We start from the raw sequence: 18,262 nt of genomic DNA, 5'->3' as shown, positions 1-18,262 counted from the left end.
CTGTTGTCGGCGGGAATAGGCCTCCTGATACACCCTTGCTGCTCTCCTCCCGTTGCTGTTTGCTTTTCCCTAAGTGAACACCATGTCGGCAAGCACTCGATTCGAATACGGAACCAATGTGTAAAACGCTGTTTCACATCCACTACAAGGTAAGTCAGCAAGAAAGTTAATCGGGCAAAACATTACCTATGACTATGGCAAGAGAGGCCGCTAGGGGACGACGTTTGAGGAACAGTACGACCCTCTAGGAGGACACGATGCATACTGTGACTGTGGCTGCATGGTACAGCGCGTACTAGGCCCAAGCCCCTGTAGCAAAATATGATTGAATAAATGGTCCCTAACATGGAAACCATATATTTCCGGGCATAAGTTCATTAGTCGTTTTTGGTTCCGTATCCTCTTCATCCGAGTTTGTACACGGCGGAAAAAATCACCCTGTATACAAAAATAAAGGGCTGAATGAGAATGTATCCAATTGTACAAAAAGTTGCAGATGAACTCCGCTTGATGAGAAAAGTGTCAACTCATTCTAAGCACAAGGAAACATGGTATATAGCTCAGTAACAGGCGAAGATGTATATTGTTTGAATAAACCATCGGCGATAGTTCCGAACAAGTCCTGTTTTAATAAAAACTGCGAACTGTTCTGGAAACGCCCAAAGTTAGCAAGGTTTATGCGGAATAAATAACCTATCTGGCTTTTGCTGTGTGCAGCATGAAGCGTTGTTATTATGAAGTTAAGTTAACCGAACTTTTTTCACGTATTAAAATGAGGAAATTTATGTTTCGTGTGCATTTAATAATCGGACGCTTTTGAGGTTTAGGCTTTAGTCGCTTGTGCTGAGTGACGTCAACTCCGTCTTTTTATTTCAAATTCACTTCCACCTTCATCGTCTACCCGAAAACAGCAACCTCTCGTTCGTGAAGATTTTTCTCGTAGTAATCTTCTTAGTGTTCCTTTGAATATTGTTACCCTGATCAGTCTTCTTCTAATTTAAATTTACGTGATACATGTTTACGTTTATATGTTCGTCGCGTGTTAATAACTTTTCTTGACGACGTCATATTCATCACCGTTGACTTATTTTGGATTTACTTTCTTTCTAACAGTGCCTATATAGTCGAACTTGATATCAGCAGTATCAGCTGAATAATAAGAAGAATAACATTTCTGTGCTCGTAACGCTGTTTTGTTGTACTTTTCAGGTTCGGTCAGATATCTTTTTCGTTCCCGTTCCTGTCTTGTGGCGACTTATTTTATAACCGTTCCGGTAAGCAGATTCCGCTAAAAGAAAACAATCCCCTACAGCCTCATCTGTTAACGCTGATTTGAGATCCATCATCGTAAGTGTGTGCCGCTTAACGCCGGGTCTGTAAGGAAAATCTGTCGTAGAAAAAATGAACAGCTGATATTTCAGGCGGAATTAAGGACGCTTAGACTCTCTCTCTCTCTCTCTCTCTCTCTCTCTCTCTCTCTCTTTCCGCGCGGGTGTGTGTGTGTGTGTGTGTGTGTGTGTGTGTGTGTGTGTGTGTGTGTGTGTGTGTGTGTGTGTGAACTGCGGGCATGCGCGAGTGCACACAGAGAGACTGATGGCGCTTGAGGAACACAGGGTCATCAATCTCCCTCCCCATTCCGAAGGTTCGCCCACCGCTAAGTGAATTAATCCACTTAGGCATATTGATGCCGATAATGTTTGCTGTCGTTTATCAGTGACGCCATCCATGAAGCCTTCGATGATGAAAAATGACTTCGAAAAGCAAAGATATTTGGGGAACGAACATATATATTAGGTTATAATTAGTCCCCGCAGGCATCCCGTAATCAGTAACAGCACGGCTGTTTTCCTTGCCGCACGTGCAGAAGTGAGCAGAGTATATCGGCTTTCCACTCCCTGCACGTTTCCACTCCCGTGCATATCTAGATTCCCCTCTGCTGCTGCGTCTACTGAGAGGCAAACTTTCATCAGTAATGATGAAACTTTACCATAAACATAATGGAATTCTAATTATTTCGTTCCTGCTCGACGCTTCCGTATTCGTGTAAATTATCGTAAGAGAACGGCAACATGAGTTGCTAATCAAATTCGTATCGTACTCCACCTCCTTAACCGTGAGTCGGAGCGTTCTCTCTGCGACCTCATTAACCATGAACGTACCACCGGCGGCTGATGTAACACTCAAGAATTTGAGGTTCGATTTGATGCAGATCGTGAGTGCATAAAAGTACCGATACGTTAACCATACTCCAGGAATGACGTGCGCATTAACCATAAGACATCAGCATGTAACAGCGTTAAAAAAAGAAGATACGCATTAAAGAAGAGCACCAAAATCGGTAAATCTCTTCCAAAGCAACACAACTGAGCTGCAGAGTATAGAGACCTGTATGTGACCCACACGTCTGACAGTGACGTAGCATTCTTCTTAAGAAACACTCCTAGTTAAAAAGATTTATTGACCTTCGAGCCCATGGCCGATAAAGAAGTGTCCTGATACCTGGACGAGTGCGTGATGACAGTTGGTGGCCTGTAATTCGTCGCTGCTGTGCATCCAAGACATGACTGTAGGTTCGAATCCTGGTGGCGGAAAAAATTTTTGTCACGATTATTGTGCAACCAAGGGGACGAGTAGTTGGTGTGCGAGGTTTCTTATCTGTAGCGTATGTTCCAGTGCTCAAACTGAGCTAGGTTGCGAAGTGGTATGGCAGCGGAATCGCATTCGGAAGGACGGTGGTTCAAATCCCCATCCGGCCATCCAGACTGAAGTTATCCTAAGTCGATTATGATGTACGCTTGCATGGCTGCTTTCGAAACGATACAGTTAATTTCCTTCGCCATTTCCCCCATAATAATCATATCGACGACGGGACGTTACGTCTTCATCTTTCTTCCTGCGTCCTAGATTAAATACCAAACCTCTCAGCATTGTCTCGGGTTGCAAGATATATGACACTGTTGTTAACACGCCCTTCGAACGCTGAAATCTAGGTTGGCGGTTCCTTTTTGATATTATTCGAAAGGAGCACGGTATACGCCGTATCGTGTTCCACCTTTGTTCGTTTCATCTCATATTCACATGTACAGGGGGTGGACAGATATATGGTAGCACCTAAAACACAAAACTTTCCCATGCCTAAGACAGTGTTGGAAAATCATTGACGCTAAAAACAACCTCCAGGCGTCTCGGAATGGATAAATAATACAGGTCCTGTGTGGTTTTCAGAGGAATCTTATACCATTCTTCCTGCAAAATATTGGCAAGTTCAGGTACTATAATGAAGGTGGATTGCGATCTCACACCTCTCTCCAAAGCAGACACCAAATACTCTGAACAGTATTGAGGTCTAGTGAGTGTGGCGGCCAGGGGAGATGTGAAAATTTGTCCTCGTGCTCACAAAACCATTCCTGGACGATGCGAGTTGTGTGAACAGGGTCCCGTCTTGGAATACAGCATGAGCATTAGAGAACAAACATTGCACCATAGGATGGGCCTGGTCAACAAAAAGGTCACATAGTCTTTGATAGTAATGCGACTTTGCATAGTAACCACAGGACCAGGAAATGTCACGATATGGATGCCCAAATCATCCCCGAATCCAAGCCATGTTTCAATCTTGGGACTCACACTCGACCACAAGTTGTGGAAACAGTGTGCAGAAGCTCAGTCGACCAAATGAAATTCTTCCATTGCTCCATAATTCAAAAAAATGGTTCAAATGGCTCTGAGCAGTATGGGACTTAACTGCTGTGGTCATCAATCCCCTAGAACTTAGAACTACTTAAACCTAACTAACCTAAGGACATCACACACATCCATGCCCGAGGCAGGACTCGAACCTGCACGGTTCCGGACTAAAGCGCCTACAAATGCTCGCCCACCGCGGCCGGCGCTCCATAATCCAGGATTTGTGGCTTCTGGCTCGACGTCTTCCTCTTATAGGCATTTGCATCACTGATGAGTGGTTTCGGAATTCCAGCTCGCGCAGCAATTCGCTCCTTATGAAGCTCCCTCCTTGTTGTTTTTGTGCTGACAGGTTTCGCGAGTGCGACATTCAATTCTGCAGTAAATTCTGCAGCTGTCGTCCTCTTATTCTTCGTCACATTCCTCTTCAATGACCGTCTGTCACGATCACTAAACCCTCACTTTCGTCCGCATTGTGACGTAGGGGACGATGTTTCGCCGGCCGCGGTGGCCGAGCGGTTCTATGCGCTTCAGTCTGGAACCGCGTGACCGTCGAATCTTGCCTCGGGCATGGGTGTGTGTGATGTTCCTAGGTTAGTTATGTTTAAGTAGTTCTACGTTCTAGGGGACTGATGACCTCAGATGTTAAGTCCCATAGTGCTCAGAGCCATTTGAACCATTTCTGACGCGCAAGTTGCCGAAGTGGCGTCAAATCGAAAGACTTGCACCCGGCGAACGGTCTACCCGACGGGAGGCCCTAGTCACACGACATTTATTTACTACGACGAGGAATTTTGCGCTGCGTAGTACGTAACGCGTCCGGCGTGCTGCGTCATCCACTCATCAGTGACAAAATAGTGAAGGTGCTTTCAGACAGGTCACAGTGCGCAGTGCGTCAACGCTTTACAACGGGCGTGACAGGTCAGCTTGTTCCGGACCGTTCTAATGTATTGTACGCTGCTTTTTAGTGTACGAGTGCCGAAGAGGGTGGAAGAGTATTCTTGGTCGCTACAGAACACACAAACGAAGAAATAGGTGTCACAGGGTTTGCTGGGAAAATAAAGAGACAGCTACTGGGATGGTAAGTGATCTCGAGAAGGTGTGGAACACGAAAGAAACGCTTTCTCAAATGTCGTACCGCAAACTGAAAATATGGAAAATTGCGCCAACGTGTCGGCGGAAACCAATAATGGCCTTTGCGGCAAGGCTGACGATATCGAGTCTTACCAAACATCGGAACCACCTCTTTTAGCTACATTCGACGCCCTCCAACCAATAAGAATGAGAAAAACGATGCCGTTCTCAAATATTTAAATGAGAATAAAAGCCGCGCGGAATGGCCGCGCGGTTTGAGGCGCCATGTCTGGGATTGCGCGGTCCCTCCCGCCGGTGATTCGAAAACTCCCTCGGGCGTGTGTGTGTGTGTGTGTGTGTGTGTGTGTGTGTGTGTGTGTGTGTGTTAGTTTAAGTAGTGTGTAAGTCTAAGAACCAATGGCCCCAGCAGTTTGGTCACTTAGCAACTCACACACTTTTATTGAGAACAAAATCATGCTGTTTTGTTTGCGCGGCGCAAAACTCCAGCTTCTAGGAAAAACCAGCTTTTCCCGCACGTGTCCAGGTCGCCCTCGGACGCAGGCAACAGCTGTACTTAGCGACCGGCCGCGAGCCATGGATCGGAGCACATTGTCTGCCGCGTCATGTAGCTCCGGGCTATGTCCCCGTTCCAATTACTGACCACGCTGCAACGCCGCATAGTGACCACGTGGGGGGGGGGGGGGACGCGGAACTGCTGGTAAACTGTCGCACGATGGAGGTCAGCTGAGACACGTGCTCTGACTCCGGTTTTACGGCCTGATCACGACAATCGAATTGGGGCAACGACGCACGCAAGAGGAAAACTACACACATGATATGCGCCGCTCTGAAGCGGAAACTGCTTATTTACGCATGCCTCGTAGTAATTAGTTTCCGTGCCGCAGCTGTCTGAAACCGTCAGGATAAGGTCAGTGCAGATGATAGAAAATTAATAGGTCGTTACACATGTCGTATCTGTTATTCTGTTTCTTGCTGTCAAACACGTAGTGTGTTAAATCTTTAATATGCGCCTTGCCATTTTAAACACGAGCGCGCGATTGTTCCTTTGTGTGCAGTATCAGGCTGCAGACTTTTCGGAAATTTAAACGCGCACAGTAACCTGTTGTAGAAAAGTCATGTGACCAGGACGAATCAGCTACACAATAGCAACAGATTGTATGATCGACTCAGCGCTCAATATACTGGATCCTCGCTTATACGGACTAGGAAGGACCACGGGTGAAGCCGGCCGCTGTGGCCGAGCGATTCTAGGCGCTTCAGTCCGGAACCGCGCGATTGCTACGGTCGCAGGTTCGAATGCTGCCTCGGAGATGGATGTGTGTGATGTCCTTAGGTTATTTAGGTTTAAGTACTTCTAAATTCTAAGGAACTGATGACCTCAGATGTTAAGTCCCGTAGTGCTCAGAGCCATTAGAACCATTTGAACCAAGGATGAGAAATTCAGAAAAAATGGAATACCATCAGTTAAATGCCATGAAAACAAACGTTATATTCAATTTCACGGAAACACACAAAATATGCATTATGTTCACATAAATATTGACGAGACACTGAAAAAAAGAAAGAGTGGGTTTTATACACTTAAATAATCTGTAAGTTTCTTTTGAGCCACATTCGTCTGTCATTTATATGCAGCACGATCAAGTGGGCATTTCAGCAGTATTAGTTCGGCTGAAACTGTTTCCATATGGCTTCCAAATGAATATGATTTTGTATCTGCGTCGTGACGTCTGCATGTATCATAGTGTCTTCAGATTCAGTGCCATCTTCAACTAATCCATCACCACTGTTGTGGTCAAGATCGCCTGAATTACGTAAACATAAATCGGACCTTAATTTCGTAGCCAGATATCTACATCGTTAACATCTATGTCTGAGCAAAAAAAAAAAAAAAAAAAAAAAAAGGCTCTCAGCACTATGGGACTTATCATCTTAGGTCATCAGTCCCCTAGACTTCGAACTACTTAAACCTAACTAACCTAAGGACATCACATACATCCATGCCAGAGGCATGATTCGAACCTGCGACCGTAGTAGCAGCGCGGTTCCGGACTGAAGCGCCTAGAACTGCTCGGCCACAGCGGCCGGCTATGCCTGAGCATCTTGAAATGTTTGCAAATGCTTCAACGAAATCTTTTCTTCAACTACACTCCTTTATCAGTCCTATGCAGTGCATCCAACGTTTTGTGCACGGACATGACGAGTTATCTCTTTGATCATTTAACGCAACAAAACGGGGGCAATTCGGCACTGTACGGCTGAATGTCAACTTGTTATCTGGCACCATGTCAGGTTACAATATGACAGGAAACTGAATTTAAATTTAATATTTGCCGCCTTCGATTTTTTCTGCTAGTGCCACAAGAGTATCAATTATTGTACAATTACTGTACCGTGAAAAGATAAACGACCAGTACGAACCAGAGACGTAGATTAATAAGGACTGAATAAACAACGCTGCACTGTACATGGTTGCATTGGCGATTAAGAATGTGCAGGTGCTCCACTCTATTGCAAGTACATTCCAGGCCTTGTTGCCAAAGCAATATCCTCCAATTATACCACGACCGTGTTCCGCAGGAACTGTAAATGCTGTCCTACATTAAAAGGCTATTTACGATAACCGGATCGGTGAGTTTGCTTGTAATGATACTGCAGAATACATGAATCGAGAAATGGTGCTGGACATTTGTCTCCCCTAATCTAAGTGACAGGGTTTTCGGCCGTCAATGTGTTAGGCGTGAAATTTTTGTGGTGAAAGCATTGATTCGTTAGCAAACAGAATCGCCGCAATCATTCTATCATTAAGAAATACACATTCGCAAAATTCCTGCCACATGGCATTACCTCATCCTGCTTACACTGCTGGTGATACGATTCCAAGCCATGCTCATGTTTCGTAAAGCAGACTCATGCGTGAGGGATACCTAGTTGTGCTGAAATTTCCGTAGAATTATTTCTTGTGCAGCGTTCAGTTATTCAAAGGATGCTATACTTTTGATTTATATCATAGTGGAAATGCCACGATTGGAATATTGCGAAGAGAGTGAGATTCACGTAATCTTCACATTTTTCTGGTTTGCAGCTGAGTTGCTGCTGTTATTTTCCCGATATTTAGTCAGATTCCGTAACTGTTCGTTGAAGGTGAGGCAGCGTGCAACCGGGAACTGCGATCCACAAGCGCGATGGAGATAGCTAGGGGAACTGTCCAAATATCTGGAAAAATACCTAGGCTCCGAACTCGAAAAAATTGGAAGTTATCACTCTCACCGAGAAAGTTAGGAAGAACTCGTGTTAGCTTTACGTGCTGATGGCCCTAGTATACTTTCGGAAGCGGTTATGGAACGGTGGGTGGGGAATGGGGTGCGACCACACTTCAGTGAAGCTTATTTACTGTATTTTGTGCACTCTCAGTTCGAAACTATAGCTGTGTTATTATCAAAATTAGTAAACTTCCGCTACAAGTCGTTCTTCACAAAATCAAGAACAAAATACTGTGTTTGCAAAATAAATTCTACAATCTTAAACATATACAAAGGATACTTAATTTCGTGTTCCTCTCTTCTGATACCAGGATTTCCATACTTTAACTACAAATAGTAATTTATCTGTAAATACGTCAAAAAATTATGGAAGCAGCCTTTAATTAGTGTAAAAGTAATTGGAAGGGATATTGGTTAACAGGTAGTAAACTGCAATTGTTTAGAAGAAAAAATCGTTTTACTTGCTGCACATTAATTTTTTTGTTTATTTATGCGCCGTGATGCATTCCGCCTTTTCAACAAGGGTACTTTTGCGGGTGCCCTGGAACATAACATGATTTTTGCGCTGTTATATATTGGTCGTAGATGTAAAAACAGTTCATGGAACTTTTTTATAATGAAATGGAAAGGTACTTAACGATAAATTGCCTGATTAGTAATTTGAAAACCATGCAGCTGTTCCTCATGTGAAAAACTGGTTGAAAGCCTGCATTTTTTCGTGTAATCGCTGTGGTTTCGTAACATAACAGGATGTAGTCGTTGTCGTTTTTACGCAGAAACAGAGTTAATTTCAAACTTTCATGCATCTAGCTTCGAAGCGTAACCTTGAGAACATGCTCTTTTTCTTTTTTTAATGCATGTTTAGTAAAATTACAGAGCAGTTGCCATATGTTTGATAAATATTATTTCCTAAACGTTTATTAATTGGAACGGTAAATTAGATTCTTATGAAGAAATACAATTTATGAGCGAAACTGCCTAATGCTGTAGCGCTCTACTACTAACAGTAGCAACCATACAATGGATGAAGATACAGACTATAATACTACAATGTTTGGATTTTGTCTCACTACACACAGTCTGTAGGATGTCCTTCGTTCATAAATTCATAAGTGGTAGCACCATTCTAGAACGAATGTTTCACTCTGTGGACAACTGGTTTTCGGTTCTCAGCTGAGAAGACTACACGTGTCAGTTTTAACCGTGCTCGTCGAAGTTTTAACCAACCAGTACTCAGAATATTTTACGATTTCAGGAAACTGTGCGCTCTTTGGGTTTGTTAATTTGACTCGAAATTAACTTGGCTTCCACCCCTGAAAGACCTACGAACAAAGGGCTTCAAGTGATTGAATATTTTGAAATGCCATAGCGGGAAAACATGGGGAGCTGACAGGCCCTGCCTCCTGCAGTTTTATAGGGCATTTGTTCGATCACGTTTACATTGAGACGGCGTCGTCTACGGATCAGTCTGCACTTCCTATCTCCATGCCACCATTAGGGCATTCGGATATCGATTGGAGCCTTTCGGACCAGCCCAGTTCTGAGTCTGTGTGAAGAGGCTCGTGGAGCACCACTCTGGATTCGGCGATGTATCAAAAGAATGGTTCAAATGGCTCTGAGCACTATGCGACTTAACATCTGAGGTCATAAGTCTCCTAGATCTTAGAACTACTTAAACCTAACTAACCTAAGAACATCACACACATCCATGCCCGAGGCAGGATTCGGACCTGCGACCGTAGCAGTCGCGCGTTTCGGGACTGAAGCGCCTAGAACCGCTAGGTCACAGGGGTCGGCTCGGCAACCTATCCTTTTGGCTCGACAGGCGCTGAAAATCTCAGCGTTACCTCAGTCATAGGCATTTAGTGCAGTGGTCCAACCGACCTTTGAGTGGCTGTTCAGGAATCGGCCAGTGTGACTAAGCCACTTGTGGATTCGTGCTACAGACTGTCTCAAGGCTCTGGATGTATCACGCATCAAAACACTCCGTCAGGTGTGGGACGCACTGCCTTCTTGGCGGCTTCCGCGGCCCAAAATGATTTTAAGCTTGACACAACACAAGAAAACTTGTACTCCAGATTATGTTTTTACAACTTTGTTTTTGTCCATTTTAAGTACGTACCACAGTTTTATCGTTGTTTATACAGATGGATGTCCTCGTTGTTCTGCTGTTTTCCCTGCCAGGATTTTCAAATTGCGTCTTCAGGAACAATTTACAAATTGATGCAAAATTATATGGCATTCTGATGGCACTGGAGGGGGCTCACAGACTTTGTAACCTTTCCACAAAAATTTAAAAGATATTATTTTAATAGAAATGGGAGCCAAGCGTAACGTCCCTAGCAATTAAATTTGATGACAATAAAAATGTGAAATTCACAATCTGACTCAAGGTGTAAACTCTCACGAAAATAATGGGAGACAATTTAATGCTAATGAAACTTCAGTGATAATGATAACTCAATTAAACCGAAATATCGGTCTTTGGCCCTGTGCAAAAAATCAGAATTAATTTCTTACCTCAGTATAACTGCATGTCAGGTTTCTGCTCTTATTGTTGGCCACGGCTTGGAGGAAATGCATTGCAAATAATATTTTTTTTTTTTTAAATTTAACTGAAACTTTTCTTTAAAGGAAATGGAAGGAGATCGTTGGTTCAATTAAAAGGTTCTTTTGTAAAAATTACTTTGAAATCAAAATTATTATTGGGGCGATTATTGCACAAATTAGTTACAGTTGATTTACATTATTAGCTGAGCGCATTTAAAAATAATATACCTCATCCTGAATCTTGACCAGAATGCCGTGTCGACGACCGCAGACTCCTCACACACAACTGCACTCGACTGGTACTACCGACCTACTGCACTGCTCACAGACTGCCCACTGACAGACTGCTCGCAACTGTACTGCACGACTACTACCGACCGACTACTGGACGCAACTGAACTGAGCTTCTGCTACCGACAGAGTCCACTGCACGACGACTACTAGAGTACTGCTCGTAACACTCGCGCGGTCAAGCGCAGACTAACCACGATAAAAGGCTCTCTGGTCAAAGATTTTATCATGCCTCACCATCGCTGCTACGTTACATACGTGTTCCAACTTCACCATACAAGGTTTCTTGTATGTTCTGACTCGCTTAGTGCACTGCAAGTACTTTACTAAAAGTATCCGGTAGACGAGCTGATTCAGCTCATCCATGACTTTACAGCGGCTCCAACACCGTAGCAAGGAGGGATACATGGCTACATCGGGATGCAGGGAAACGACACGGCCGACAAAGCTGCCAAGGAACCATATCGGGTTGGCGCTGTCCATCAATGTCCAATCCCATTGCACTCCATCATCTCATTTTCTGACAGACGCATCACGTGTCAGTGGGAGACTTAACCGTTGCAGGTGACAGAAAACGAACTGTGTTCACTCAAAACGACCACAAAGGCATGGCGGACTTCATCTCAAACTCAACACTGGAAGGAGGTTCTGCTTACCAGACTGCGCGTCGGACATAGCCCTGTAACACATGGCTTCCTCCTCCGGCGGGAGGATCCACCTCTCTGTAACGTTTGTGGCGTGCCACTTTCAGTTCAGCATATTCTGGCAACGTGTGTCCTATGTACTGATATTAGGTCAGCTCTCTGTCTCGATGGAGTTCTGCGCACCATTGTCGCAAATACTGATTGCAGTGTTACAAGAGTGGTGAAATTTTGTGAACTGACAGCCCTCATTCCTAAATTGGAGGGGAGGGGAGGGGCCAACTTTAATGCATTATAAACTGCTCCGCATGTGGGCACAGCCTTCGTCCCCACCCATGAGATTAGCATGGTGACTTTTCGTCAGGGCGCTGATGATCATGATGTCGAGCACCCCTCACCACAAATCATCATCATCACTCTGCGGGAGGGGGGGGGGGGGGGAGGGAGGGGTTGCGCTGTTATGATACTTCCTGACAGATTAAAATATGGAAGCTTGCCTTTCGCGCCTTACCAAATGAACTGTCAGTGAACGATTCACAATCCACCCTCATAGCCTCACATTTGCCATTACTTTACCCTACTTTCCAAACTTGACAGAAGTTCTCTTGCATACCTTACGGGTCTAGCACTCGTACAAGGAAGGAAGTTGCGAACATGTAGAGCGTTATTCCTGAAAGCCAGCATTCGAAGCTCGAGTTCCGTGCTGACACTCACTTTTAATCTGCTTACAAGTTTTGTACTTAGAATACTTGAGTATACAATTTTAGATGACTAATAAGAACTTCGTAGCGTGGTCTGCCTTACGTCTTTGGAATCAAGCGAAGCACTTTACTAAAGGCTCCTGTAAAGGGACAAACAATTTCTCAGACTCAACAAGTTCGTCAAAATACGTCTTTGTTCGACGCGTTTGTAAAACATACACTGTCTTTGAGAAAAATTTTGATTGGTGGCCGATGTGACAACACCTCGGACGCTGTTTATGTTGATGCTTCGCCGCGCATGTTTAGCATGGAGTTTTCTTCACTATGTCGTGAGTTTCCACAATTGTGGAAACTACCATCAGAAGAGTACATGCATAAAAATAAAAGAGCTCTGGCAGTCACAAAAATGGTAAGAGTGCTATTCCTTTCCCAGCCATGTATTACGGAGGAAGACGTTAAGAAGAAAATCAGTATTCTACGCACAATGTACCAGCGAGAGTGCAAGAAAATAAAAAAGAAAGTTGAAGCTCTCCGATTCTTTCACGGATGGTGTAAGCGTTCCCACGTCGTGCTATTTTTATGAACTTTCAGTTGATTTTCGTGCGTATTGTTACCTATGAATTTCAACCATTATCTGGACAGCGTCTTATTTTCTTTTTCTTCATTACACCCAGTCACGAAATCAATGCAAGAAATGCTTTATCTGCATTGGTAGTCACCCCCAGTACTTCGCGAATGCGTGATGGCTGCTTCAGAAGTGAGGTTACATTTGACAAACTTTGTAAGCACGTATGCGTGCTTATTTGACAAAGCCGTGAATAGGAAACTGACCGTTTAGAGGGTTGTTGAGTCTTTATCCAGTGAAAGCATATAAGTGTGTGCACGTATAAAACTGCGAGCGTAATAGTTCTGCGCTAGTTTCGTGCAGACGAACAAGTAAATTGAGTACAGTGCAAATGGCGATCTCTTGAAATGGACCGATTAAATATGACGCGAACTTCAAATGCTGGGCTGCGGTACAGCTTAGACCATTAGAACAACCTTTATTTGGTATTCACATCCGTTGCCTTCACCAGTTCATAGACAAATTATCACCTTTCAACGCAACCTAGATTTCGTGCTAAGTTACAGATTAAGCTGTCACCCAAAACAAATCGACCCATTTCTGCTCAACGCTAGTCGTACCGTAAAGAATTTAGCGACTCAGTAGTGAAATGGTAGCACTGCAGACGAGTACACCAGCGATGCTACTCATAATCGTTGCGACCGGGAGGTCCCTTCTGGAGCAGCGCTGGTCTTCGCGTGGGCGAACACATTGTGCTCCGAATTAGGCGCGCTCCTATAGTCAACGCTAAATGCGGGCCCGCTCAAGCTGACCACACGGCATGCCATTCACCTCCGCCTCGCACTCTCCCGCTACTTCTAAATGGACCCTAGGCATATAGGACAGGCCGTGCGCTTTTAAAGCGGTATGCCTTGGGCTGACGCGACTGCAAACCTGGCGTTTTGCGCCACTTTGGCGCAGATATGATTTGTATATGGACCGACTTCGCAAGACCCACTTCATCCTCAAGAAAAAGAGCACCTAGATGTCTGTAAGCCTCGAAACTGCCAGCATCACCCTCTGGGGCCAGCCAGCAGCAATTTAAACCTCAGTGTTGCATGAGAAACACTTTAGACTGAAAGCGACATAAAATTCCGGTTTCGGTGTTGCCTGCTGAAAGTGGAATCATTTATTTGTAATGTCCCACCCACTTCCATTTATTGCCCTGTTGAAAAAGTTTATAACTATCTGAGGTATGTTACGTAATTGCAACGCGTACCGCGACTTAATAGACTACTGAGCAACCAAGATACTTAGTTTTAAAACTAGGCGATTCAAAATACTTTTACAAACTTCAGGGATCAGGTTCCTGACATCAAAACAAGAACAAAGTTCATATAAGCATATGCTCAGAAACCCTTATTTTGTTAAAGAAAATTCATGTTCAACACATCATTTACACATTGTCAGCTTGGAAGTGTCATTAACTCAGAAACTCGTAATGAATTCTCAAAATGCCCTCCTCCTGTGTCCACGCACGAATGCTTACGGCCAGTCATGGACTTTCGCACCGTTTTCGATACTTCCTGGTGGCCTTAATGGTTTTGCAAGCTTCCGTGATACGTCGAGACAGTATTTCTGCATTCGGGTGGTCTGCTGCATAAACCAATTGTCCTCGGAGATGAAAATACAGAGGCCTGGAGAACGTGCAGGCCATGCAACTGATCCTCCTCTACTTATCCATCCATCACGGTAGACACAAATTATGTCTGCTTGCTTACGAAATGAATATCCTGCTATGGTTGATCGGAAAACTTTCAGTTAACTACTTGTACACAACTGAAACGTCGAAGGCAGACTAATGACAGACACAAACAAGTCTGCATGGTATCACATCCCCTTGTATGATACAATTGATACAGTGCGTCAGAGTCTTACTTGAATGAGTGCAATTCACCGCCATCTTCGATACAATGAATCAAAGGTTTATTGAATGCGTGAATTGAAACTGTTAGGCTGCACCTGGCAAATCGGTGAACATAACTTCCATTCATAAGTCGAAAACGAAGAATTGTCGCATATGTTTATACGCACTTTTTTCTTGTTTTAGATTAAGGAATCCGTACCAACACTTTGCATAAATATTTTTAAATCACCCTACATAAGCTGCTTGTTCTAAATACCTGAGGTAGCTCTGTGCGGTCGTTTCAATCCCAACGTAATCCTATACTTTCACACAATATAAAGACGAAAATCACACTTCTGATCTGCGTAAATAACTAGCTACTCTGTATGTACATTCATTAACTTCGTCGTATTGACGCAGCTCTATTAGTAGATTTATTACCTCAGTACATCATCTTGGTTTCATTTACTCAGCATGAATTAATCGTCTTAAATGAACATTTTATTTCATGAAAGCGGTGCATAACTGGAACCGCTGATATCGTCGCACTTCTTTTTTATTAGTGTCACGGAGATTTTTTTCTCCTTGTGCTTCACCTAAGCTACGAATAAGCAATACTCTTCCTGCTGGGTGAGCAAAGTAAATAATTAGATAAAAAAATACACTGATGTCCAAAATTGAAGCAACAAATGGAAATTTTATAACTTTGCGTCTGTTTTGCCACAAAGCAATATCAACAGATGATAGCAAAGTAGAAACAATGTAAAGAATAAAGAACGTAATCAACTGCAACGTGCGTAACAGAAGACGACAATACCCTTCGGTTTTCCAGCTTAACGGATTTGCACGCACTTTCCGACAACTGGTTACTATGGAACGTGACCACCTGTGGTAGCAATACGGGCCTGACAACGACGGAGCGTACCGTGAGTTATGTCGTCAACGTCATGTTGAGACAATAACGCCGATTCTTCCTGCGGAGCCCTTCTGAAGTCTTGGAGGGTGGTTGGTGGATTCTAACGTGATACAACCCGTATCCCTGGTGCATCCCATACAAGCTCTATGGGATTCAAATTGGGAGAGCGAGCAGGTCACACCATGTGTACAGTATTTTCCAAGACGGCATCAATCACTTGTGCCGTATATGGTCGAGCATGATCGTCCATCAGTACGAAGTCTGGGCACACAGCACCTCGCAACAACGGCACATGAGTTCCCAAGACCTCATCAATATACCTGGCAGCTGTTAAACCTTTCCGAGACACCCGTACAATTTCATGAAAGTGTATTTGAGTGGGCAACACAATCCCTGCCCACACTATCGGCGACCCTCCTCGATATCGGTCTCGTGACACCACATTTCCTTCCGATACGAATCCATCGACAGTCACTCTCCAGACCAAATCGGAACTCATCTGTGGAAAGAATATTGGTCCACTCTTCGACTGTCCAGGTGGCATGTTGGCGATTGCACTCTGGATGATCCCTTCTGTGAAGACGCGCCAGAGGCACACATACACCAGGTCTCCGACAATAAAGGCCACTCTGTTGAAACCTTCTCTACACCGTTTGCCTCGATACAACACGTCCAGTGGATGCTGCGTGTTGCGGTGCCAGTTGTTACGCAGTACTAGGGCGGTACTTTCGTGCCCCTACAGCCAAATAAGGGTCCCCTCTTTCTGATGTCCCAGGTGGTCGGCCCTGCCCTGGTCTTCGGGATACAGTTTCGGACTCTATAAAAAGCTGAATAAAATGTTCTCGGGTTTCCAACCACGTCAATTGCTTAAAACTACACGAGCTTTCGGCCAAGCACTCCTTGGCCATTGTCAAGTGATATGACTGCCAGTGGGCTGTTGGTGCACCCTTATATACTCTAGCTGCCGGCTGTGACGTCACTGGTGCCCGTGACATTGCTATATATGGACATGTTATGAGTCAGCGTTCGATGTGCTCTCTTCAACCGCGCGATCGCTGGATCCCACGCAGTGCTGAGCTGCAAGGCACCGTCTCTGGTTCAAATGGCTCTGAGCACTATGGGACTTAACTTCTGAGGTCATCAGTCCCCTAGAACTTAGAACTACTTAGACCTAACTGACCTAAGGACATCACACACATCCATGCCCGAGGCAGGATTCGAACCTGCGACCGTAGCGGTCGCGCGGTTCCATACTGTAGCGCCTAGAACCGCTCGGCCACCCCGGCCGGCGCCACCGTCTCTGTTCAGGGTGTTTGCGGTAATTTTTATTTCAATAGCTTCCTTTATTAAACTGTCCCAGAAGCCGTTAGTGCGAGCCACGACAGAGGTATCGTCAAATGTTATGTGGTGACCGTTTTCTAACACATGCTCAGCTTACGCAGATTTCTCTGGATAGCGTAGGCGGCAATACCTGCTTTGTTCCACAGTGCGCACTGTTTGTCCGATGTACTTCTGGCCACTATCAGAAGGTATAAACTGCTGCCACATCCGAGAAACAACAGAACGATTCACGCTAACCCATCGGGCCACACAAGTTTGCGACTGTCCTGCCTCTATTCTTCCTATGGCCCTCCACCGCACAGAGTCTGATAAGCGTCTTCTGTGTGCCATACTGCACCGTCTGTGACTGTGTATGCAGAGATTGCAGATGTGGGACTACGCGGCAGACACTAGTGCGGTTGGTAGGTACTTTGACGTCATCGTTGACGTGGTTTTCCCTTGATCGAAATGCCATCTTCCGTGCGAAACACGATCGCACGGACATCTGGTGAGCGTCTGTATTGTTACATCGTGAATTAGACACAGGACGGGGAAATAGCGGTTTGTTGCTTTAATTAAATTTTGTATAAAAAGTATCTGTCTACGTCTTTTTCGTAGCATGATTGCTTTTTGCTGCGTTCTTTGGCGCCCACTAAGATGCGATATACGTATGGTGAGTTTTAGTGCCTTTCGCGCAGTCTACACGTCACACTCGCGGACACTGACCTGCAGCTTGGTTCCGTGTGCGTCGACTGCATAGGAATGCTTGTAGCCGCCGGCGCATCGACTTTGTTCTGTCCCTCGTAAAACACCCGCTAGCCGTGTCGCGAGAATCATAACTGCTACGCCGTTGCAACAGAAGTGCTACAGCATATCGCGTGGTTCTCTCGAAAAGTTGGAAACGGCACTGACGCCAGTACAACCAAAAGAAGGTTGTGAGTATAACTTCGTATTAATGCCGACATTATCAATGCCGGTAAATATAGTGTGGGCTAGGTAAGTTGGAATATGAAAATCGGCCAAGACTTTGTTTAATGAATCGTCCCAGTGTTCCTCTCAAGTCGTTTAGACTAACCACAGTAAACATCACTGTGGGTGGCCTGTACTCTGGAATGTAACTCTAATGTGCTATCTCTCCCGATTTTTTCTAATTTTTCTTTGTGCTAGTTGTAAGTTACAACCCGGACGTCATGAACAAGTTTCGCATAAATACTGAAGAAAGGCCCCTCTTCTTATCTCAACGTAGGTCATAAACTGTGTACGTGTATGGTGTTCGAAACTTTTGAGATCAAAATATACAGACCACAAAGAGAGCGGCCATAACTTAGTATTTCGCTTTAAGTCGATATCA

General features: G+C 44.6%; 1 protein-coding gene across 1 annotated transcript in view; it reads left to right on the top strand.

Annotated features, from left to right (window-relative positions):
* The window catches only part of LOC124551169, a 512,501-nt gene that overhangs the window by 337,792 nt on the left and 156,447 nt on the right, over nucleotides 1-18,262 (top strand). The window lies entirely within an intron of this gene.

This window comes from Schistocerca americana, chromosome 1 (assembly GCF_021461395.2).
Source record: "Schistocerca americana isolate TAMUIC-IGC-003095 chromosome 1, iqSchAmer2.1, whole genome shotgun sequence".
In the NCBI taxonomy this organism is placed as follows: Eukaryota; Metazoa; Arthropoda; class Insecta; order Orthoptera; family Acrididae; genus Schistocerca; species Schistocerca americana.
This window is presented reverse-complemented; position numbering and strand designations above follow the sequence as displayed.